Genomic DNA, 26,520 nt, shown 5'->3' with positions numbered 1-26,520 from the left:
CTACAAAATAAAAAAAACGCTGAAGTGCTAGTTTAAACATAAGGGGTACTGCCATCTCCAAAATCCTAGCCCACTATGCAGTAGGTGTAATAATAATAATATTGGCAAATACCTCCAATTATCTCCTGATAATCTATGTATCCTACCCCATGTGCAGGACATTGGAGTAGCTTAGGTATCCATGGTTACAATCACTAACAGCTAACTAACTAACTGTCACTATGTGAGTGCTCATAACCATGGATACCTAAGCTACTGCAATGGCCTACTACGTTGGGCAAGCAACATAGCAAATCAGAAGAACTATTCAACATTTCTAAATTGGAGGTATTTGTTAATATTATTTCACCTACTGCATATTAGCACAGGATCTTGAAGCTCAGAATACCCTTTGAGGGCCAACTGAGTGTGTTTAAAGAGTCACGTATTAAAGGGGTTTTCTAAGTATAGGTTTTTATGGGCTTGCTGTAGCGGTTAATATTAAAGTCATCTCTAGCTCACCCTCCCCTGCTCTAGAAATGCCTCTCCACTGCTGCTCTCATCTTTGTTGACAAGCTGCAGTTTTGGCATTATGATTAGATCACTCATGAAAGTTACAGCCAATCACTGCGCTCAAAGCTCTCAAGCTGACTTCCTCTACATCATTTCTGAGCCCAGTGATCGGCTGCAGTGGTCTGTAAGTGTAACGTTAGTGCTGCAGTTTATCAAAGAGAGAAGGATCACTGGGGCAGGAGAGGTCATCTGAGTTTATTATTTTCACCTTGAGCAAGCCCATAGCCATTAAAAACACAAAACATCACCACTAAGTGTCACTGGCCCCTTCCTTACTCCTTATAGAAAAATAGGAGACAAAAAAAGCGCAAATAGGGTCTTATCCTCAGCATTGCTTCTAATCAATTATGATAGAACTGCTCACCTGGTGGTACAAAGTAAAGGCGTGTAGTTTGTCAGCTGCTGCAGATCCACAGGTCGGCACTGCGACCTCTTAGAGACATTATAATAGATGAATGTGGATAAAATCCACGCTGCTATGACAAAAATTATGGATCCAGATATAGTTGTAAGGTGTTCGGGTGGTTTATTCAACGTGTTTCGAAGCTCATGGCTTCTTCTTCAGGAAGTTTCCACACAAAGATATGGTGTGGAAACATCCTGAAGAAGAAGCCATGAGCTTCGAAACGCGTTGCAAAAACCACCCGAACACCTTACAATTATATCTGGATCCATTATTTGTCACAGCAGTGCAGATTTTATCCACATTCATCTATTATAATTACTCTAATCATGAAACTCTTGATTTGGATTAATAAAATGCATTTGAGGAGCACATCACTTGCATTTTTAAGCCCTGTACATTGATTAAGAATCTAATTGATCAACAGGGTTAAACTGGCATGGGCTATGGGCCCAATGCACCAATGCCAAAATAATTAGTTCACCCTGCAATGAATGGTATTTTGAGAGTGATCATGCTCACTATTATATTTTCTTCTTAGACAAAAGCTGCTTCTTTAGATAGAAGCACTAAGTAAATAAACTATCATGTACTGCTGTACACATTTTATCCCATTTCCCATTGTTAAGGTCAAATTCAGGATTTTGACTAATGAATTAATGAAGATATGAATTCTCAGTCTCTACTGTCTCAGGTTTCACTACCCAAAATTTTTCTCCATGGTAGCGATCTGTCAACGGTGATGGTTTTAGTGTATTCTCAGTAAATAATACTGAACATTTAGCCTAAACCCTAAAGACTGGCAAGCAGCCTCTCAAACTAGAAAATCCTAGCAATGGTTTATTTGTCTCCGAAAGAAACAATTAGGTGATGTGTGTTCCTTCTTATCTGTATAGTGCAGGCATTTTTATGGCAGTGGGAGGTTCAAGAGTGTAACCTAGAAAAAGATTGATACTATATGGAGCATGATTACCTGATGGGTTTCCTGTTTGCTTAGAAATTACGGCCCCACCAGGATGGACAAAGTCAAATAAATGCAGTAAACAAGAGTTGCTAGAGCTAGAATCATTTCATCTTCTATATATTCTGCTTTGGTCAAATTTAGAGTAAGCTGCACTAATTGGGAACGGCAGCAATTGTAGATCTGTAGGCAACCTTGAGGAACCAACGTTCTCCTGATCGTAGGTGGCCTCAGAAGTAAGACATATTTCACACTTTTATGATATAGCATATGAATTTACAATACAGGGTGGGCCATGTATATGGATACACCTAAATAAAATGGGAATGGTCCACTTCAAAATGGCCACCATGGTCACCACCCATCTTGAAAAGTTTTCCCCCTCCCATATACTAAGGTGCCACAAACAGGAAGTTGATATCACCAACCATTCCCATTTTATTTAGGTGTATCCATATACATGGCCCACCCTGCACGTTTCTCATATGGGAATAGCTTTTAAATCTCTAGGGCAGTCTGCAAGCAATTCAGTAATCATTATAGTTCTCAGTTTTGATCTTGGCCTATGTTATAAGTTCTCATTTTGATATACAATAATATATTAGTGACATTGCCTGACAATTCTATACAATTCGCTTACAATAGCTCCAATCATGAGTAGGGTGCAGAGCCCAATAGAGCTTGGACACCTGTTTTATTACACCTCCACTGCTGCGTAAAGGAGAATGTGCCATCCATACAGAAAGGCTGTGTCGCGAGCATACAACGATGAAGTCCAAAATTGGCTGCATCTAAACAGCATAGCGTAGAGCTTGACTCCACTAGCTATCTCTGAGATTCTCATATGGGCCAAAGAGACCTTTTGGACCCTTTAGTCTCCAGGACTCGGTTGTTATTGTAACGCTATACCCAGTATAGACCTATGTCAGTATTTTCTTTTTTTCCTCTTCTAGTTTATAGACAGGATGAACAGGACTCCTTGATCTTTTATATTAAAAAAAAAAATGTTTGAGAGTCATCATTTTCTCCTACAAAGAATGAGAAAGGAAAGGGGTGAACAATCTATGGACTGTCCTGCTCTGGGAAGTGTGATTTGGTTTTGGTAAATGTAAATCCAGCCACTGCAATCTATATAAAATATAATAAGAAATAAGATTAGAAAAAAAGATCTACACTTTTTTACAGAAACATGGGATGGTTTTTGATGCTAGCATACTAGACTACTGCTCAGGACTCATTTCCTAGTGCACCCCATGAGCAATCTGAGTAGATCAGTAAAATTATCCATAGCATTCATTTTTGGGCAGTGTACAGTAGTATTATTTAGATACAGTATGTCAGTATTATTTGGGAAATGAGTGGCAATATTGTACTTGGAATTTTATGGCAGTTTGTGTAAAAAAAATGGAAAAAGTGTAATGATGCCTTAACCACAGAAACCCTAGCTGGGTCCCTCATTACAGAGATCTATATTTTACTGTGAAATGTTGTGGCATCATTGAGAAAACTTTAAAAAAGTCTTTAAAAAGAAGCTGGGTGGCTACTATTCTGGCTTCTCCCCACCCTGCTTTGAGTGAAATGTGTCTCCCTATTTTCACTTGAGGCTCGCTCACACGAGTGTATACATCGGACTAGGTATGCCTGATGAAGAGAACTAAGTAGTCTCGAAAGCTTGCAATTTGTTACCATCTTTTCAGTTAGCCATTAAAAAGTATCAACCACTGAGGACTCTCAATTCTAAATATTTTACATCGGGCTAGTACTGTCTGATTTATTATTGGATAGCACTCGGACTAATGTTATTTAATGGGGTATTGCTGATGCACTTTTTATACACTCCCAGAATCTGCAAGTGAAAAAATATAGCAGACTGCTGCAATTTCACTTTGATATCAGATGCCACTCATCCAATTCAAACCTATGGGTGTGTAGAAACCATCAGACTGCATTCGGTGACATCTGAATGCAGTCTGTTTTCTGCAGACTCAAAGAAAGGAGAAGATGGAGAAATTGTATTTTTCGTCTTCTCCTCACAGTGTGCTCCAATTCTCTAATGTAAGAGAATAGGATCACACTATGCCGACACTCGGATCAGAGAGTCATTTGCATAATTGGCCGGATTCTCTAGGATGAGAGTCTCTGACTGTCTGACCCTAGCCTTAGAGAGAGACCTGGTGGTAGGGAGCGCACTTACGGACTCTTTTTTCTAACTGCATTTTCTCTGAAACTTCACAGCATTTTAGCAGGGTAATTTGTAAGTACCACTCTAATTCACAGAAAGCTAGCAAAAAGTGGTAAATAATTAAAACATAACTTTTAGTATTTTTCTAAAAAATATGCCTAAAACAGTGCCCTTCTGACACAAAGTGAAAGTGCAATAGACAGTGACACGTATAACATCATAACGATCACACAGATCTAGGATATATTGCCTCACCGCCCATGTTACCTACTACTATGCTATTATGGCGGTAACCAATGACTAATAACAGTAATCCCGTCTCTGAAATAATAATACGTTAGACGGAGTCTGTCTATTGCACTTGCAATTTGTGCCGGAAGAGCACAGTTTTAGGTGTATTTGCATAGGCATCAGAGTCCTACCAAATTGGACAACAACTTTTGGGGTCCAATTTCTCCTGTTACCCTTGGGAAAATACAAAACTGGGGGCTAAAAAATAATTTGTGTGGAAAAAAATGATTTTTTATTTTCACAGCTCTGCGTTATAAACTGTAGTGAAACACTTGAGGGTTTGAAGTTCTCTCAACACATCTAGATGAGTTCCTTAGGGGGTCTAAGTTTCTAATATGGGGTCACTTGTGGGGGGTTTCTACTGTTTAGGTACATCAGGGGCCCTGCAAACGCAATGTGACGCCTGCAGACCAATCCATCTAAGTCTGCATTCCAAATGGCGCTCCTTCCCTTCCGAGCTCTGCCATGAGCCGAAACGGTGGTTCCCCCCGCATATGGGTATCAGCATACTCAGGACAAATTGGACAACATCTTTTGGGGTCCAATTTCTCCTGTTACCCTTGGGAAAATACAAAACTGGGGGCTAAAAAATAATTTTTGCGGAAAAAAAGGAATTTTTATTTTGACGGCTCTGCGTTATACACTGTAGTGAAACACTTGGAGGTTCAAAGTTCTCACAACACATCTAGATGAGTTCCTTAGGGGGTCTAGTTTCCAAAATGGTGTCAATTTTGGGGGTTTCCACTGTTTAGGCACATCAGGGGCTCTCCAAACGCAACATGGCGTCCCATCTAAATTCCAGTCAATTTTGCAATGAAAAGTCAAACGGCGCTCCTCCCTTCCGAGCTCTGACGTGCGCCCAAACACTGGTTTACCTCCCACATATGGGGTATCAGCGTACTCAGGACAAATTGGACAACAACTTTTGGGGTCCAGTTTCTTCTATTACCCTTGGGAAAATAAAATATTGGGGGGAAAGATTATTTTTGTGAAAAAATATGATTTTTTATTTTTACGGCTCTGCATTATAAACTTCTGTGAAGCACTTGGTGGTTCAAAGTGCTCACAACACATCTAGATAAGTTCCTTAGGGAGTCTATTTTCCAAAATGGTGTCACTTGTGGTGGGCTTCAATGTTTAGCCACATCAGTGGCTCTCCAAACGCAACATTGCGTCCCATCTCAATTCCAGTCAATTTTGCATTGAAAATTCAAACGGCGCTCCTTCCCTTCCGAGCTCTGCCGTGCGCCCAAACAGTTGTTTACCCCCACATATGGGGTATCAGCGTACTCAGGACAAATTGTGCAACAACTTTTGCGGTCCAATTTCTCCTGTTACCCTTGGTAAAATAAAACTAATTGGAGCTGAATTAAATTTTTTGTGAAAAAAAGTTTAATGTTCATTTTTTTAAAACATTCCAAAAATTCCTGTGAAATACCTGAAGGGTTAATAAACTTCTTGAATGTGGTTTTGAGCACCTTGAGATGTGCAGTTTTTAGAATGGTGTCACACTTGGCTATTTCCTATCATATAGACCCCTTAAAGTGACTTCAAATGTGATGTGGTCCCTAAAAAAAAAAATGGTGTTGTAAAAATGAGAAATTGCTGGTCAACTTTTAACCCTTATAACTCCCTAAGAAAAAAAAAATGTGGTTCCAAAATTGTGCTGATGTAAAGTAGACATGTGGGAAATGTTACTTATTAAGTATGTTTTGTGACATATCTCTGTGATTTAAGGGCATAAAAATTCAAAGTTGGAAAATTGCGAAATTTTCTAAATTTTCGGCAAATTTCCGTTTTTTCACAAATAAACGCAGGTAATATCAAATAAATTTTACCACTATCATGAATGACAATATGTCTCGAGAAAACAGTGTCAGAATCATCAGCATCTGTTAAAGCATTCCAGAGTTATAACCTCATAAAGTGACAGTGGTCAGAATTGTAAAAATTGGCCCGGTCATTAACGTGCAAACCACCCTTGGGGGTAAAGGGGTTAAAAGTTATGTTTAAAATTGTCTACCACTTTTTACTAGCTTTCACAGCATTTCAGTAGAAAATGTAGCTCTCTGATATGAGGGACCTTCTTGGAAACTGATAAAAAGTTTCCTCTAAAGCCAAAGCTAAAAATTTGATTTTTTGTAAACTCTTTAGTATCTAATATTAGTAACTGTTATTTTATGAGTATGTTTTTTGATCAATAAACGTAACTAAATTTCATGAAATAATAAAAATAATGTTAATCAATACCTCAAAATTTAAAAATAAGCCTTACAAAATTATTTCAAAACCATGCTACAACAAAAATCTCCAGGGTAGCTTGGGCCTAACTCTACAATTCTAGGCACGTTATATGGTTAATGTTCTTGCACTAGGTGTTTTAATACAGCAGGCACAGTCCAGACACAAATATCTCACTGAAAATAGACGCCAGGGATCAAACAGGATTACAGCCTCTGTGTCACTAAGGCCTGAACCATCTTGTCTTTCTTGACTTTCTTTATGACCCATACAGGTGGCCTTATTTTTCATTTAGAATTTTCATCACCACTTAATTAACCATGCATTGTTACCTGGATGAAATAGAAGTCTATCTGGACCATATGGTAGTGTTTAATCTATACTGTCACGGTATAATCCTGTTGAAATAGCTTCCTCTTTCAATCAAAACTGCATTTCACACTTTACCAATATGCGCCTCTTTACTCCTTTCTCTGGAATAATACAGATGTCCAAGTGGAAATTAAAATGGCTCTTTAATCCATCCCCTGGTGATGCAGGGAAAGGTCTATAATCTAATTTAAAGTTTCTTTTTTAAGTCATCACTTACTTTGTCTATGGACACATTGCGTACTTGCTGAACTTTTCAAAATATAGAACCTCATCTCTTCTACTTTATTGGATATGACAGATGGTATAAAATATTTATAGCATCAGAAAAAAATGAAAATTTGCTGAAATTGCCAAATATTGCTTTTTTATTCTCTACCTAATGCTAAAGTACACACTTGCCTTTTTTATATTCATGTGCCAGTATTTTTTGTCCATACTTTAAGAAACAATTTTACAAAGGTGTCTATGTTTAACCCCTTAACTCCTTAATGACCAGAGGTATTTTGTTTGTTTTGCATTTTCATTTTTTTCTCCCCTTCTTCCCAAAGCCATAACTTTGTATTTTTTTGGTCAAAGTGGCCATGTGAGGGATTATTTTTTTTGAACTACACCATTGGTTTTACCATGTCATGTACTAGAAAACAGGAAAAAAATTCCAAGTGCAGTGAAATTTCAAAAAAAGTGAAATCCCACAATTGTTTTTTGCTTGGGTTTTTTACTAGGTTCACTAAATGCTAAAAAATGACCTACCATTTTGATTCTCCAGGTCATTACGAGTTCATAGACACCAAACATGTCTAGGTTCTTTTTTATCTAAGTGGTTAAAAAAAATTCCAAACTTTATTAAAAAAAAGTGAGCCATTTTCCGATACCCTTAGCGTCTCCATTTTTCGTGATCTCGGGTCGGGTGAGGGCTTATTTTTTGTGCGCCGAGCTGACGTTTTTTAACTTTTTTAACTTTTTAACTAATTAATTCTAATGTATTGTCGCAGCAACCAGAAACGTAATAAAGGAGTTTTTACTTTATTTCTTGCTACACCGTTTAGCGATCAGGTTAATCCTTTTTTTATTGATAGATTGGGCGATTCTGAATGCGGCGATACCAAATATGTGTATGTTTGATTTTTTTATTGTTTTATTTTGAATGGGGCGAAGGGGGTGTTTTGAACTTTTATATATTTTCTATTTTTAAAAACTTTTTTTTTTTACTTTTGGCATGCTTCAATAGTCTCCATTGGAGACTAGAAGCTGCCACAACCCGATCGGCTCTGCTACATACAGGCGATGATCAGATCACCTGTATGTAGCAGAATACTTCATTTGCTTACAGCAAGCTGGCAGTGACAACCTTAGAGGTCTCCAGGAGACCTATGGTTGTCATGCCAAGGAACCGGTGACCCATGATCACGTGACTGGGGTCTCTGATGGGCGGATTTCCGGTCCGATGGCTGGAAGCGTGAGATTAACAGCAGCATTTAATGGGTTAATAGCTGCAGTAGATCACGATTTCACCCGCAGTTGTTCCGGGCACTTGGCAGCTGTTCAAAACAGCTGGCATGTACCGTGAACGATGTGTGCTCACTGGCACAGCCCACATCAAAGGGAGGGAGTCTGACATCTGCGTAAATGTACATCCGATGTTGGAAAGGGATTAAGGACCGAGCCAATTTTCACCTTAATGACCAGGCCAAGTTCTACAATTCTGACCACTGTCACTTTATGAGGTAATAACTCCGGAACACTTCAACGGATACCACTAATTCTGAGACAGTTTTTCTATGACTCATTGTACTTCATGATAGTGGTATCATTTCTTTGATAAGACTTGTGTTTATTTGTGGAAAAAAATGAAATTTGGTAAAAATTTTGAATTTTTTTCAATTTTCAAATTTTAATTCTTATGCCCTTAAATAAGGGAGATATATCACACAAAATGGTTAAAGGGAACCTGTCACCTGAATTTGGGGGGACCGGTTTTCGGTCATATGGGCGGGGGTTTTGGGTCTTTGATTTACCCTTTCCTTACCCGCTGGCTGTATGCTGGCCGCAATATTTGGTTGAAGTTCATGCTTTTCGGCTTTGCCCACAGATGGGCAAAGCATACTGCGCGTGCGCAAGGCAAGATTGCCTTGCGCAGGCGTGTACTACGGAGGACAGAGCATGAACTTCAATCAAATATTGCGGCCAGCATGCAGCCAGCGGGTAAGGAAAGGGTAAACACCCAAAAACCCCGACCATATGACCGCAAACCTGTCCCGCCAAATTCAGGTGACAGGTTCCCTTTAATAATTAACATTTGATACATGTCTACTTTACATCAGCACAATTTTTGAAACATAATTTTTCTTTATTAGGAAGTAAGAAGGGTTAAAAGTTGACCAGCGATTTCTCATTTTTCCAACAAAATTTATAAAACCAATTTTTTAGGGACCACATCACAATTAAAGTGACTTTGAAGGGTCCATATGACAGAAAGTACCCAAAAGTGCCGCCATTCTAAGAATTGCATCCCTCAACGTGTGCAAAACCACAATCAAGAAGTTTATTAACCCTTCAGGTGCATCACAGGAACTGAAGCAATGTGGAAGAAAAAAATTAACAATTTCATTTATTTCACAAAAAAATTAGGGTAGACCAAAATTTTTTTATTTTCACAAGGGTATCAGGAGAAAATGGACCCCAATATTTGTTGTGCAATTTTTCATGAGCACACTGATACCTTAATTATGGGGGAAATCTACTGTTTGAGTGCACTGCAGAGCTCGGAAGGGAAGGAGCGCCATTTGACTTTTTGAATGTAAAATTTGCTGGAGTAATTAGTGGACGCCATGTTGCGTTTGGAGAGCCCCTGATGTGCCTAAACAGTGGAAACCCCCGACAAATGACCCCATTTTGGAAACCACACCCTTCAAGGATTTTATCCAGGTATAGTGAGCATTTTGAGCCCACAGGTACGACACAGAATTTGATAACATTAGGTCATCATACTGAATATGTTGTCACTAGTATTGAGTGCAAGTGCTCGCTACTCCAGTTTGCATCAGGTGCTGAGATATGCACTGAATATCGCCAGGGTTCAAGTCCCTGCCCAGCATGTTTCGCTGCTGTTAGACACCCCAAAAACACAAGCAGGGTTTCACGATACTCCGCGCATATTCGAGCACCCGCTGCAAACTCGAGTACCAGGACTTGCGCTCTGAGTAACGGAGATGATGTGATCGGGCACCGGAAAATCCAGCCCTGATCATGTTCTCCTGGGTCTCAGCTACCCCGTTTGAGATTCCAGAGATGTTACAACTCTGGGGAGCGATGCTGCATTATTACTGGTCACAGTTTGAAAACGGCGATGAGGGAATAAGTACCCATAGCGGCCACAGTTTTAATGTGCATTGGCGGTCGTTAAAAAAGGGTTAAAAATGTTAACTGTTGAGAAAATCAATGAGGAAACATTAAAGCAATACTCAAACATAAAACGCTACACCTATGTAATAAAATACCATAAATTAAATATTTGAAAGGTAGGTTTTCATTGTTTAACCCCTTAAAGGGAATTTGTCAACAAGATTTCACACTCCAAACTATATATATAAGACAAGTTCAGCAATACCTTTACATGTCCAAAGCTCATGTTCCAGCCATGACTTATCTTGCCACGATGATTACTGCAGCCCTGAAAATAACAAGGTCACATATAATGTATATACATTTGTCTCCTGAATAAAAAATATCCCAGACTTTGCCCCTGAATACAAACATACGCAATCCCTGAAGTCTCATGCAGGAGTTGCTTATTTTCGCCTTGCAGTTTTACAACAGATTTAAATCTGCAGCATGTCAATTTTTGCAGCGCTTTTGCAGCAGATTCCACCCAAACTAATAAGTGGGGCAAAATCTGCAACAAAAATGAATGCAAAAAAACACAATAAAAACACTTTGTAATGAATTGTGGGGTGTGACAAGACGCTATCAGGGTCTAACAATGAATTGGCGGTGGGGGTGGATGCTATCAGGTACTTAGCATCCTCCACCACCTCCCTATTCATTGCACGACCCTGACAGCATCTTCTCCCACCCCACCATTCAATATAACGCTATCAGGGACTCAGCATCCTCCTCCACCACCACTTAATTTCAAATCCATATTAAATGGCCACCTCCCCCTCCACTTGTTTTACAAGTCACTGAAGTTCTTCTAACCCACTGACCTCTCTGTACATTCCCACAAGGTATCTGCCTTCTTCTTCTTGACAGGAATTCTGAATGACACAGGCACGCGCAGTATGCTGATGTAATCAAGTCTCGCACCTGTATTACAGAGAAAACGCTGGGCAGGAAGCGAAAGATGGGTTCCTGCAGCTCCGCTCCCATTTTCACTGCCTTTGATCAGGTAATCTGACTGGCCATATTGACCTCATTTTTATCTACCCTGCAAGGGCTCCGTGATCAAAATTGTTGGTACCCCTCGTTTAATGACAGAAAAATTTCACAGAAATAACTTGAATCTGACAAAAGTAATAATAAATAAAAGATCTATGAAAATGAACAAATAAAAGTCAGACATTGCTTTTCAACCATGCTTCCACAGAATATTTAAAAAAATAAAACTCATGAAATAGGCCTGGACAGACATGATGGTACCCCTGAAAATAACGTGACAAAAGGGACATGATAAATCATGGTGTGTCCACTAACTAGCATCACAGGTGTCTACAACTGTGGAATCAATGAGTGGGCCTGTATATAGGGCTACAGATACTCACTGTGCTGTTTGGTGACATGGTGTGTATCACACTCAATATGGACCAGAGGAAGCGAAGGAAAGAGTTGTCTCAGAAGATTAGAAAGAAAATTATAGACAAACATGTTAAAGGTAAAAGTTATAAGACCATCTCCAAGCAGCTTGATGTTCCTGTGACTACAGTTGCACATATTATTCAGAAATTTAAGATCCATGGGACTGTAGCCAACCTCCCTGGACGTTACCGCAGGAGGAAAATTGATGACTATTCAAAGAGATGGATAATACGAATGGCAACAAAAGAGCCCAGAAAAACTTCTAAACAAATCAAAGGTAAACTTCAAGCTCAAGGAACATCAATGTCAGATCGCACCATCCGTCGATGTCTGAGCCAAAGTGGACTTCATGGGAGGAAATGACCAAGGAGGACACCATTGTTGAAAAAAAATCATAAAAAAGCCAGACTGGAATTTGCCAAACTACATGTTGACAGTTAGGGTTGTCGGAACGCACCGAATATATTTATTAGGTGAGATAGGTGCGTTCGCAACCCGGGATCCACCGTGTAGGAAAGAAGCTGCTGCTAAGTAAGGCGGTGAAGTAAACTAGTATAAACGAACTCTGTTACTTCACAGAGCCCGTAGTAAAGAGAACGCTGTGCCCTGTTTAGCTCACAGGGGACACAGCTACTGAGTTGAGCCGACAGTGGTCATACAGTCCAAACCAAACACGCAGCTCCTCTCCAGTGGAGCCGGAATTCTAATGGCTATTAGCCAGCCCTGAATTCACTCATAAAAAACTCCTCGCCGGAGGTGCCAGCATTCTATGGGCTTATTTCAGCCGGTTCCCTGACCACACACACGACCACACTGGCGCTGAGCTCGCACATATTTGATACTAGTGCATGGCCGTGTGGTCATGAGAACCTTTTATAGCTGCAGCAACTTCAGGACCTTCCAAGAAGGACCAATGGAAGACTGCCACAGAACTTGATCAGGTTCAGGACCTTCCTGGAGGACCAATGGAAGTTGCTGCAGTACCTGAGCATGTGACCCTTGATCTTACCCTGGGCATGCTCAGTGTGTGCAAAGCAGGACTTAGTCCCAGAAAAGCCTGCTCGCCGCAGACCAGTGCAGGGTACAATAGCAGAGCCTGGAGAGGAAGCAGTAACCCTTTGCACAGTATCAGATTCAGTGAGACGCTGGGACCGATGTCTCCGCTGAGCAAGCTCCACTGCGGCTGATGCAGAATGGGAGACTGCAGCAGACATGGTTTGAGATTCCCCCTGTGCAGTGGTGGGAACTTGACTCCTAACATTGACAAGCCAAAAAGCTTCTGGGAAAATGTCCTATGAACAGATGAGACAAAAATTGAACTTTTTTGGCAATGCACATCAGCTCTATGTTTACAAACAGAAAAATGAAGCATATCAAGAAAATAACACTGTCCCTACTGTGAAACATGAAGGAGGCTCTGTTATGTTCTGGGGCTGCTTTGCTGCATCTGGCACAGGGTGTCTAGTATCTCTGCAGGGTACAATAAGATCTCAAGACTATCAAAGGATTCTAGAGAGAAATGTGCTGCTCAGTGTCAGAAAGCTTGGTCTCAGTCGCAAGTCATGGGTCTTGCAACAGGATAATGACCCAAAACACACAGCTAAAAACACCCAACAATGGCTGAGAGGAAAACATTGGACTATTCTGAAGTGGCCTTCTATGAGCCCTGATCTAAATCCTATTGAGCATCTTTGGAAAGAGCTGAAACATGCCGTCTGGAAAAGGCAACCTTCAAACACCAGACAACTGGAGCAGTTTGCTCTTGAGGAGTGGGCCAAAATACCTGTCGAGAGGTGCAGACGTCTCATTGACAGTTATAGGAATTGTTTGATTGTAGTGATTGCCTCAAAAGGTTGTGCAACAAAATAGTAAGTTAAGGGTATCATCATTTCTGTCCAGGCCTATTTCATGAGTTTTATTTTTTTTAATTCTGTGGAGGCATGGTTGAAAAGCAATGTCTGACTTTCATTTGTTCATTTTCATAGATTTTTATTTACTATTACTTTTGACAGATTCAAGTTATTTCTGTGACCATTGTGGGTTTTTCTGTCATTAAACGAGGGGTGCGAACAATTTTGACCACGTGTGTATATCCGCCGCTGTATTGCTGTTATCTTAATTACACAAAAAATAAAGCTGTCTTATCACTTACACTACATGGTGAACTGTGTAAAAAAAACTATACGCTATACGCTGAGCACTTACCTCAGAGTTTCAGTCTAAATCCCTCAAAAACGCAATTCAGATGAAACCCCCGATGCTACCATTCGCTGCAGTTAGATGGAGATACTTTGTACTCTGTCTGGCTTATGATCCAGTGGTGTCTGTATTTTCAGATTTCTTTTTAAAAATGTGTGGTTGCTGTGTGCAAGAAGAAGGGACACTGCTGTAACAAATGCCAGACAGAGTCCAAAGTGCATCAGCAGGAGTTCATCACTAGAGAACTAGTAAACCTGCTGCCAGCTAGTCCGCCATATTCACACATAAATCACACCCACCACTGATTGGCAGCCTTCTGTGTACATGGCACAGGGGTAGAAACCTGTCAATCAGTGGTGTGGGCGGGTTTAGACAGAGCTCCACATTCAGAGAACGCCTAAGTCTGCAGCATTGAAAACTATAACTTTATCAAAATGACAGCAAGCAGCCCAGTAAGTGATGCATTGTTGAAATCAGGGTCTCCACCTCTACATTATATTTCCCCCAGATGGGGTAGTGAAAACATGTTGACAGATTCTCTATATTAAAAAGGCCCATATCTTTTGAACCATATGACAAATTTTGAAAAAACAAAAATCATCATACTTCAGGGAGCAGCAGGTATAACACAAGAACAAAAACTGGACACTTTCAACAAATTGACAGGTCTCCTTTAAAAGAGTGTCCTGAGTTTGACTATTGATACCTTGCCCATGGGATAGGCTGGCAATATGAGATCAGTGGAGGTCCAACTCATGGCATTCCCACTGATAATCTGAAAAACGGTCGTGTGACCCTAGCCTGTCATAGATCTAATAGTAAAGGTAATGAAGCTTAAAAAAAAGTCTATATAAATTTGATGGTGTAAAAATAAAAAATATGGCTAACAATAATTTTACATATATGTGATGTAGATGTTTGAGTTTTCCTCTTTTGAGTCTTTAGACTTTGCTTAATTATTTATATTTTTTTTAGAGGCAGAGCAACAATGGCAAAAATGAATAGCAAAACTGCTAAGTTATTCAATAAAATTTCCTCTAGCAGTTTAGGAACAACAGAAGACAACCCTTGGGGAAACAATGATGGTAGCCATATCAGTTTTCAATCAGCTACAATATTTGAACAGTTTTCTAAAATGGTAGAACTCAATGGTGTTTTGCATGTGCTTTTTTTTACTAGGACATGCTATTTTACTAGTTTTACAGGACTAACACTGTGGCGCTCCATTGGGCAACCGTCCAGATGTGTAGGGAGACATTTACAATGCAAGGGTTGCACAACATTAACACAAACACTGGCTCTAAAACTGACCCATGACCATAAAAACAAACGGCCAGTAGCTAACTACATGACCCTATTGTAAGGGACAAGCAAACAGGAGGGGCAAAAACACCAAGACAGTCACAGTCCACATAGAGATTAAATAGTTACTGTAGAAGAAGTGAAACCTTAACACGCTTCATAGCCCTATAACAACAACCATCACATTAAAAAGACAGCTGATTAATTCAAGGTATACAAAAATTGAGTTACAAATGTAATCAGGACTGTAAACCTCCACCAGATACGTACTGTTCAATCCTTCTTATGCTGAGTACGCGCCTAAATTAAAACTCTGATACCTGCTTTTCACTTTGTTTTTAAATACACAAAGGGCCTGATTTGTTATTGCATCTGCTCCTGTTTTCGTCTAGTTTTCATGTTTTGAACCTTTTTTGGATTGTACCAATTTAATCTTTTCATTTGTGCCTTTTTAAATTTTTTTTATATGTGTTCACCTTTTTTCTTAGTTTACCACTGTGGGCATGGTTTAGGGTATTTTCTTTAAATATTTTTCTATCTTACTCACTTATGTAGCGCCATTAATTCCACAGTGCTTTACGGACATTATCAGCACTGTCCCAATTGGGCCTCACAATTTAGACTCCCTATCAATATGTCTTTGGAAAGTGGTAGGAAACAGGAGAACCCAGAGGAAACCCACGCAAACATGGGAGAACATACAAATGCCTTGAAGATTTTGCCCTTGGTTGGATTTGAACACAGAACCTTGGCGCTGCAAAGCTGCAGTGCTAACCAATGAGCCATTGTGCTGCCAGATGTTATCATATGTTTAATAATTTGAAGTTTTTCAAAAAGTTGCTAATTTACTGCAAATGTGAGCATTCACAATTTTAAGATTAATTTGTTGCAATAAAAATCAACAAATACCACAAGATTAAAAAAAAAATAGCAAATCATCAATTACCCTCAAAATGTTCCTTTTAACAGTGGATGAAAAATAAATAAACTTTTAACCATCGGTAATAATTCTCTTTACAGTTTTCCTACTTGTAGAACTTTAGAACTCTAGAACTTTAGAACTCTGTGACAACTATTTCAAAGTTAGTAAATTCACTTCATAGGTTGTGATTATCGGTGTTGAGCAGTGGACCACTAGAATCTAAACCTGAAATGGAGCATTGTGAATCACACTTTATTTCCCTGTCATGTGGATCATAATTAAAACAAGCATTACTGCTAACAGAGAAATTAACATTTGAAAATAAAGGGCTTTGACTTGTAATCTAAAATAAAGGCTATTTTCATTGCTTAAAATGTTTCTATGAATTATCACAATTTTCCATGCTCTCCAGTGACAACATGTAATGGTAACTATTCTTGTTCCCATAAAGGCTACATTCAGCTTGCCGTACAGCTTAAGCACTTAAGAACCAAGCCATTTTGTGGGTTAATGACAGGACCTCATTTTTTAAAATCTGACCAGTGTGCATTTTTACGAGGTAATCCTATTGATTCTGAAACTGTCTTTTCGTGACATATTGTACATTGCGATAGTGGTAAAATTTGTTTGATATGACTTCTGTCTATTTGTGGGGGTGCACGCGTCACAGAAGATAAGCGTCATGATACAGCAGTTATTTCATGGCAGTTAGTCAGGGCAGGAGTCAGGTAACCCACACTCTGTTCTCCCTTTTATCCATGTGCTTTATTCCTATCCTTCTATGCTCCCTTGCAATGCACATTCACTGCCCAATCCCCCCTCCACCACGACTCATATACATCAGCTCCTCACTGCTTCCATCTCCCATGTACAGCTCCCATGCACTTCTCACCTTCCTGAAAAACCTCAGCCCATCTTACCCAAACACACTGCACAAAAAACTTCAAACATTTCAAAAAACTACTTGCTTTTTATCTTGTTACTCCTACTGATTTCGGGGGACATATCCCTGAACCCCGGTCCCCCATCCCCCAACCTCAACCGCTACCCTACCTCATATCAAAACCATACTAACCTTATTAATATTACTTGCACTCCCTTATCTCTCTCTTTCAATTGTGCCCTTTGGAATCCATGGTCTGTATGTAACAAGCTTCCTTTCCTGCACAACTACTTTCTGAACAACTCTCTCAATCTGTTGGCCCTCACTGAAACCTGGATCCAAGACTCTGACACTGTCTCCCCTGCTGCCATTTCCCATGGTGGCTTACAATTCTCCCATTCCCCAAGACCCACTAACAGACCTGGTGGTGGAGTCGGCATACTCTTGTCCCCCCAATGCACGTTCCAGGTTATACCCCCCAGTTCCTTCACTTTCATTCCCTTCTTTTGAGGTCCACACCATCAGGCTCTTCTGTCCCCTCTCCCTCAGAGTAGCGGTTATATACCGGCCCCCAGGCTCACCCACCCACTTCCTGGACCACTTCTCAGCCTGGCTGCCGCACTTCATGTCCTCAGAACTACCAACCCATATCCTGGGAGACTTCAACAATCCCATTAACAGCCCCACTTCCACATCTGCATCCCAGCTTCTATCACTAACCACTTCCCTAGGCCTCTCACAGCTCTCAACCTCTGAAACACACAAAGACGGTAACACCCTGGACCTGGTCTTTGATCGGCTCTGTTCAATCTCTTACCTAGATAACTCACCACTCCCCCTCTCTGACCACAACATTTTCTCCTTCACATTCACAACTCCTCACCCACCCCAGCACCCTCCTACCTACCACACATTCAGAAATCTACATGCCATTAACCCTCATACACTTTCAGACTCCTTACACTCATCACTGTCCCCAATCTCCTCTTTTTCCTGTCCTGATCTGGCTGTACATCACTACAATGACACTCTTAGAAGCACCCTAGACCAAGTAGCTCCCCTCACCCTCAGAACCTCCAAACACAGAGTGAAACAGCCCTGGCTCACATCGCAAACCCAATTTCTCCAGCGATGGTCCAGGTGTGCTGAACGCTTAGGGAGGAAAACTCACACCCCAGAAGACTTCATACACTTCAAATTTATGTTAAGGACCTATAACTCTGCCCTTCACCTTGCCAAACAGACCTACTTCACCACTCTGATCTCATCACTATCCAACAACCCCAAGAAACTTTTTGACACCTTTCACTCCCTCCTCAGGCCAAAAGCACAAGACCCTATCACAGACATTTGTGCTGATGACCTGGCCTCCCACTTTATAGAGAAAATAGACAATATCCGTCAGGAAATCCGCTCCCAGACACCAAGTGCAATGACTCCCATTCCTCCCTGCATCTCCCCTGGCTCACTCTCCACATTCGATCCCATCACAGAAGAAGAAGTCTCCAAGCTCCTCTCCTCTACTCGTCCGACTACATGCACCACGACCCCATTCCCTCACACCTCCTCCAGTCTCTCTCTCCAGTCGTCACAACTCACCTAACTACAATCTTTAATCTCTCCCTCTCCTCTGGCATTTTCCCCTCCTCCTTCAAACACTCTATCATTACTCCATTACTAAAAAAACCCACCCTTGACCCATCATGCGCAAACAACTACAGACCGGTCTCCAATCTCCCCTTCATCTCAAAACTCCTGGAGCGCCTAGTCTACTCCCGCCTTACCCGTTACCTCTCCACTCATTCCCTCCTAGACCCTTCACAGTCCGGGTTCCGCCCCCTACATTCAACAGAAACTGCACTCATCAAGGTGACCAATGACCTTCTGACAGCAAAATGTAACGGTGACCACTCTCTGCTCATTCTCCTCGATCTTTCTGCAGCTTTCGACACTGTTGACCACCCTGTTGTGAATTAGACTTTTTTGGCTCCCTCTTGTGGTCACTAGTGATATGACTCTGGGATTGTCTTTCCTCAGTTTGGCACCCACCTGGGTCGTTAGTCCAGGGGTGTTGCTATATAAACTTCCTGGATTCTCAGTCCTGTGCCTGGCATCGTTGTAATCAGTTCCTTTCTGTTTGCTCCTGTCTGCTGGTCCTGGATCTTGCAAAATTAAGCTAAGTCCTGCTTCCTTGTTTTTTGGTTATTTGCACAGCTCTTATTTTTTGTCCAGCTTGTACTAAATGTGATTCCTGATTTTGCTGGAAGCTCTAGGGGGCTGGTGTTCTCCCCCCGGGCCGTTAGACGGTTCGGGGGTTCTTGAATATCCAGCGTGGAAATTTTGATAGGGTTTTTGCTGACCGTATAAGTCATCTTACTATATTCTGCTATTAGTCAGTGGGCCTCTCTTTGCTAAATATCTAGTTCATTCTTACGTTTGTCTTTTCTCCTTACCTCACCGTTATTATTTGTTGGGGGCTTGTATCCAACTTTTGGGGTCTTTTCTCTGGAGGCAAGAAAGGTCTATCTTTTCCCTTCTAGGGTTAGTTAGTTCTCCGGCTGGCGCGAGACGTCTAGAACCAACGTAGGCACGTTCCCCGGCTGCTGCTATTTGTGGTGCTAGGATTAGATATATGGTCAGCCCAGTTACCACTGCCCTAAGAGCTGTTTTTTTTGTGTTTGCAGACTTGGTATGTACTTTTGAGACCCTCTGCCATTGGGGTCATAACACCACCCTCTCCTACTCTCTAGGCTCCAGTCACTAGGCATTAAGGACACTGCTCTCTCCTGGTTCTCTTCCTATCTTTCTGAACGCTCCTTCAGTGTTCTGTTCTCCGGCTCCACTTCATCTCCTCTTCCTCTCACTGTCGGGGTACCTCAGGGCTCAGTCCTTGGCCCCCTTCTCTTCTCCCTCTACACGGCCCCAATTGGACAGACCATCAGCAGATTTGGCTTTCAGTACCATCTTTATGCTGATGACACACAACTATACACGTCAGCCCCTGACCTTACCCCCGCTATACTACAGAACGCCACTGACTGTCTGTCTGCAGTCTCTAACATCATGTCCGCTCTCTATCTGAAACTCAACCTCTCCAAAACTGAACTTCTTCTGCTCCCGCCTTCTACTAGCCTCCCTAAATCTGACATTTCCCTCTCCGTGGGTGGCACCATAATAACGCCTAGGCAGCAGGCACGCTGTCTGGGTGTTATGTTTGACTCCGATCTCTCCTTCACCTCCCGCATACAATCTCTTGCCCGCTAGTGCCACTTACACCTAAAGAACATCTCTAGAATCCACCCTTTTCTCACCATGGAGACAACAAAAACTCTCACTGTCGCCCTAATCCACTCCCGTCTGGACTACTGCAACTCTCTATTAATTGGCCTCCCCCTCACGCGACTTTCCCCTCTCCAGTCTATCCTTAATGCAGCAGCCAGGGTCGTCCATCTGGCTAATCGTTACTCGGACGTGTCCGCTCTTCGCCAGTCATTACACTGGCTGCCCATTCATTACAGGATACAATTCAAAGTACTTGTTCTCACCCACAAAGCTCTCCACAGTGCGGCACCCCCTTACATCTCCTCCCTCATTTCTGTCTATCGGCCTAGCCGACCGCTGCGCTCTGCAAACGACTTTCGACTAACCTCTGCACTAATCCATACCTCCCACTCCCGACTCCAAGACTTCTCCCGTGCTGCGCCAATCCTCTAGAATGCTCTACCCCAAGATATTAGGACCATCCACAACTTGCATAGTTTTAGGCGCTCGCTCAAAACTCATTTGTTCAGAGCGGCCTATCATGTTCCCTAATCAGTCATTTTATGTTTGTGTGTGTGTGTGTAGCCCATTCACTATCTCCATCTACCCCCCACCCCCTGAAGATGGCTGGACCATCTTTGTAAATACATCATTGTAAATACACACCTGTACTTTGTATCTCCCCACCTTGATGTGATTAAACAGTGGAAACCCCCCACAACTGACAATTTTGGAAACTAGACCCCCCAAGGAATGAATCTAGATCTGTTTTGAGTACCTTGAACCTCCGGATGCTTCACAGAAGTTATAACATAGAGCCGTGAAAATAAAAAATCACATTTTTCCAAGAAAAATGTTCTTTTAGCCTCAAATTTTTTATTTTCACAATGGTAATGTGAGGAAATGGACCCTAAAATTTATTGTGCAATTTGTCCTGAGTAAGCCTCTGCTCCATATGAGGGGGAAAACTACTGTTTGAATGCTTGGCAGGGCTCAGAAGGAAAGGAGTACTGTTTGATTTTTTAAACACAAAAATGGATGGAATCTAGAGCGGATGCCATAATGCATTTTTAAAGCCCCTAATGTGCCTAAAGAGTGGAACCCCTCCACAGATGACCCCAATTTGGACACTAGACCCCTCAAGGAATTTACCTAGATGTGTGGTGAGCACCTTGAATCCACAGGTCCTTCACAGAAGTTAAAAATGTAGAGCTGTGAAAATATATGCATGCATGACAGGGCTCGGAAGGAAAGGAGCACAGTTTTAATTTTTGAACACAGAAAAGGCTGGTATCGAGAGTAGATACCATGTCACATTTGGAGAGCCCCTGATGTGCCTAAACCATGGAAACTCCCCACAACTGACCACATTTTAAGAATTAGACCCCTCACGAAGCATATCTAAATATGTGAAGAGCACATTAATCCCCAGGTGCTTCACTGAATTTTATAGCATAGAGCAGTAGAAATGATCAATCACACTTTCTCCACATAAATGTGCTTTTAACCCCAATTTTTTTATTTTCACAAGGGAAGCAGGAGAAAATGCACAGTACATTTTTTTGTACAAGGTCTCCTGAGTGCGCCAATATCCCATATGAGGTTGAAAACTAATTTTAATGCACAGTGCAAAGTTTAGAAGGGAAGAAGCGCCATATTGGAGATCAGATTTTGCTGAAATGGTTTGAGGGAGCCATGTCACATTGGTAGGGCCCCTGAGCAGAACAGCAGAAACCCCACATAAGTTACGTCATTTTACAAACTATACCTCTCAATTAATTTATCCAGGGGTGCAGTGAGCATGTTGACACTACATGTGCCTCACAGACATTTATACCATTTGGCGGTTAAGAAAGAATAATTAAATTTTTTAGACTAAAATGTTGTTTTAGCCCTACATTTTTAAATTTTGGAAGGGCTAAAAGGAAAAAATTAACTTCTCAGTTTGTTGTGCAATTTCTCCTGATTGTGCCAATACCCTACAATACCCAAGGAGAGCCATATTATAGTGCAGATTTTACTGTTATGGTTTGTGGGTGCCATGACCCACTGGGAGAGCCTTTGAGGTGCTAGAACAACAGAATTCCCTCATAAGTGACTCCATTTTACAAACTACACCTATCAATTAATTCATCTAGGCGTGCAGTGATCATATTAACAGCACAGGTGAGTTACAGAATTTTGTACCATTGGGTAGTAAAGAAAAAATAATACATTTTTGACCACAAAGATTTTGGTTTAGCCCCAGATTTTAAATTTTCACACTGGGAAATAGGTAAAACTGTCACAAAAATGTGTCACATTACATACGTGGCTGTACAGTAGTGCTTAGCCACATGGTGGGACATGAGAGAGACAGACAGGTATTTGCCTCCTGGTGTGCATATTTGCCTAGAATAGTTTGTGGACTCCATATACAAAGCCCATAAGTGCAAGAAGAGCAGAATACCTCCTCAAATGCCCCCATTTTGGAAATGATACCCTTGCCAAACATGTGGACCATAAATGTGGTTTAGACATATTGTGGGGCTCAGAAGGGAGTGGGCATTTGGATTTGGGAGCTCAGAATTTGCAGGATTTCTTTTTGGGGGTAAGGTGCCTTAGTGCTTTCCAGAGCCTTTCAACCACCAGTAACGTGGAAGCCCACTATATTTCCATTGATAGGTAACAGATCTGAATGGGGACTTTCTTTTTTTGTGGATTGAGATTAATCTTTTATTGATAACATTTTACATAATGTTTGGGATCACATTTATCTGGCTCTCTACGCTGAGCACTTACAGTACATCAGGATTTCCATCTAAATCTCCCAATGTCGTGATTCAGATGAAACCCCTGACAGATCCATTCACTGTAATGAGACAGCAGAATTACTCTGGACTCTGTCTGGTCTCTGTTCAGCCTTGTCCTTGTTTTCAGAAGTGCACAAAACTGTGGTTGACTACGCTTTATGCACGCCCAAAAAAATTGGCACTGTCAGATCCATCTGCCTCATTATAGGGAATCTTCTGCCGGGGGATCCATCTGAATCACATTTTTCAGATATTTACATGGAAACCCTGGTGCAAGCGCTAAGCGCAGAGTGCAGGATAAATATGCACCAAGCCTTACTGCGATCCTTGGGAGGCAGCATAATTAAATCAACAGCATGTGAAGAATTGGTTTTATTTATTTGTTACACCGTTTCTCATGCAGTATAAGTGATTAGTCGACTTTATTCTTTGGGTCTGTGTGATTACAGTGATACCACATTTTTCTAATTTTTCTATGTTTGTCTACTGTCACACACTAAAAGATTCTTTTTTTGCAAAAACTAGTGTTTGCATTGCCATATTTTGAGAGCTTTAATTTTTCTATATTTCACTTTTATGTACATTTGTCTTTTTGATATCATTTTATTCCACTTTTTTCTAGCAGTATGATGAAAAAGCATAGTTTGCCACTTTTTTTATGCATTCACTGAAGGGGTTAACTAGCGTGACACTTTTATAGATCAGGTCATTCCAGACGTGGTGATACAAATATTGTGTACATTTTTGGTTTATTTTAATTTTACATGAAATGTGTATTTATTAGGGTAGTATATATATATATATACAGTATATATAATATATATATACTGTGTATCTACTATATAATTGTCTAACGGTCACTTCCGTCTTTCTGTCTGTCCTTCTGTCTGTCACGGTTATTCATTGGTCGCGGCCTCTGTCTGTCATGGAATCCAAGTCGCTGATTGGTCGTGGCAAAACGCCCACGACCACTGCCACGACCACTGCCACGACCAATCAGCGACGCGTACAGTCCGGAAAAAAATGGCGGCTCCTTACTCCCCGCACTCACTGCCGGGCGCCCACATACACCCCTCCAGTCACCGCTCACACAGGGTTAATGCCGGAGGTAACGGACCGCGTTATGCCACGGATAATGCACTCCGTTACCGCTGCTATTAACCTTGTGTGACCAAGTTTTTTACTATTGACGCATCCTATGCAGCGTCAATAGTAAAAACATCTAATGTTAAAAATAATAATTAAAAAAAAAAAAGATTATATACTCACCTACGCCGCCTTTCCCGCTCCTCGCGATGCAAGCGGCGCGTTCCGATGGCAAGGATGGTCTGGCAGAAGGACCTGCCATGACGTCACGGTCATGTGACCGCGACGTCATTACACCCTGGGACCGAAAGCTGCCGCCTGCACCCCACACAGGCGACAGAGCTACAATGCGCCTGCGGAAGGTGAGTATATGTTTATTTTTAATTTTTTTAACCTGTGTCATACGTGGCTGGGCAATATACTACATGGGCTGTGCAATATACTACGTGGCTTTGTGCTGTATACTACGTCACTGGGCAACATACTACGTGGCTGGGCAATATACTAAGTGGCTCTGTGCTGTATACTATGTCACTGGGCAATATACTACGTCACTGGGCAATATACTACGTCACTGGGCAATATACTACATCACTGGGCAATATACTATGTGGCTCTGTGCTGTATACTACGTCACTGGGCAATATACAATGTAACTGGGCAATATGCTATGTAACTGGGCAATATACTACGTGGCTGGTCAATATACTACGTGGCTGGGCAATATACTACGTGGCAATATACTACGTGGACATACATATTTTAGAATGCCCGATGCATTGGAATCGGGCCACCATCTAGTATATATATAAAAAGGTAACCTTCAGGACTCAATAAGTCACAAAAATCCGTAAGAGTTACGTGGAGTTAATAAAGAAGTCAAAGTACCCAAAGTCAGTCTATAACCATACGAGACAAAATGATAATAATCAGAGGCACAATAAGTAAGAACCACGTGGATACTTAGAAAAAGACAGTAAACCTTAAAGGAGAAATCCCTAGGGATATAAAGTCATCACACTATGAGCACATAATGTACATCAGAGTGAATAGTGGAAAACTAGGAAGTACCTGTATATTACAAAAAAGAAAAAAAAGAACAGAAAAAAGGGGAAAAAAAGGGGGAAAAATACCTGCATTTAAAAGGTTACATATGACATCATAGAATCCAAGGATACCAATGGAAAAAGTCAGTCAGGCTGAAGAAACAAGATTTAGGGAACAAAATATTATAAAACCAAAATAAAGGTATAGTGGGAATTAATACCTGTATATCAAGCGTACGTAGTATAAGATGTATTAATAGGAACACCTAAAATGCTGCAAAAAAAAAACAACCATATGCCAATTCATAATCGGAGTGGGAAGATGGAGTGATCACTTAGCAGAAGCAATAATAATGAGGGAAAAATAACGAGGGAAATAACAAGGAAAATATATATACACTGTATACTTTTTTTTTATTATTTTGTTTTTTTTTATATTTTTCAAATTTTTTTTATCTGCCTCTGTGGGACTTTCACTTTTTTTTTACTTTGATTGCAGGTATAATTCATTGTAATGCACCACCATTGCAATGCATTATACCTATACAGAAACTTCTTAGACCATGCTTAGATTAGAAACGCATCGGAGTGTTTTTCTATCTCCAGTGTATGGATTTCAATTGTTTGATACTTACGGAATAAAGTTGGAAGATTTTATCAGTTTTTTGGATGTGCCGATCAACTTTACTTTTCTTGAACATTTGCTATACTCACCTATGAATGCTCCGGCACTACCTCTCAGCTACTGCCACTCGTCTTTGCTGAGAGGCTACAGTGATGACATCACGACTACACTGCAGCCAATCACTGGGCTCAGTGGAGATGGTAATGTAAAAGGCACAAGAGCACAGGACCCAGTGATTGGATGATTGCCTACAACTTTCATTGCACTATAGTAGTGATGTCACCACTGCAACCTGCCAACAAAGATTCGCAGCAGCAAAAAGCCTTTGCTTGAGCACCAATTTGAGAATATAGCAAATGCTATTTTAAACATCCCCAAGCCCATAGGATAAAAATGTGATGACAAAAAACCCCTTGAAGAAACATTTGAAGTATAAAGATTTATTTTCAACCCAACAGAGTCTGATGGTAATACCTAGAGAAACACACGCAACAAGATGTTGGACTATTCTAATGGTGGGATGTCACTGCACAGAAGAAAAGGTGATCTTTTTGTCCTTTTCCCTCCCAGGGCAGAAAAGAGGGCGTATGTGCAATTTTCTACGGTAA

The 26,520-nt window shown here is 41.0% G+C and overlaps 1 long non-coding RNA gene across 1 annotated transcript; it reads left to right on the top strand.

Annotated features, from left to right (window-relative positions):
* The first annotated feature begins 239 nt into the window (after positions 1 to 239).
* On the top strand, positions 240 to 26,520 carry LOC143773759 (uncharacterized). The gene is made up of 3 exons (XR_013215354.1): positions 240 to 327; positions 11,254 to 11,389; positions 26,371 to 26,520. It is a non-coding gene; the product is annotated as an uncharacterized LOC143773759 (long non-coding RNA).

This window comes from Ranitomeya variabilis, chromosome 5 (assembly GCF_051348905.1).
Source record: "Ranitomeya variabilis isolate aRanVar5 chromosome 5, aRanVar5.hap1, whole genome shotgun sequence".
Lineage (NCBI taxonomy): Eukaryota > Metazoa > Chordata > Amphibia > Anura > Dendrobatidae > Ranitomeya > Ranitomeya variabilis.
The sequence above is the reverse complement of the archived record's forward strand: the minus strand, read 5'-3'. Positions and strand labels throughout refer to the sequence as shown.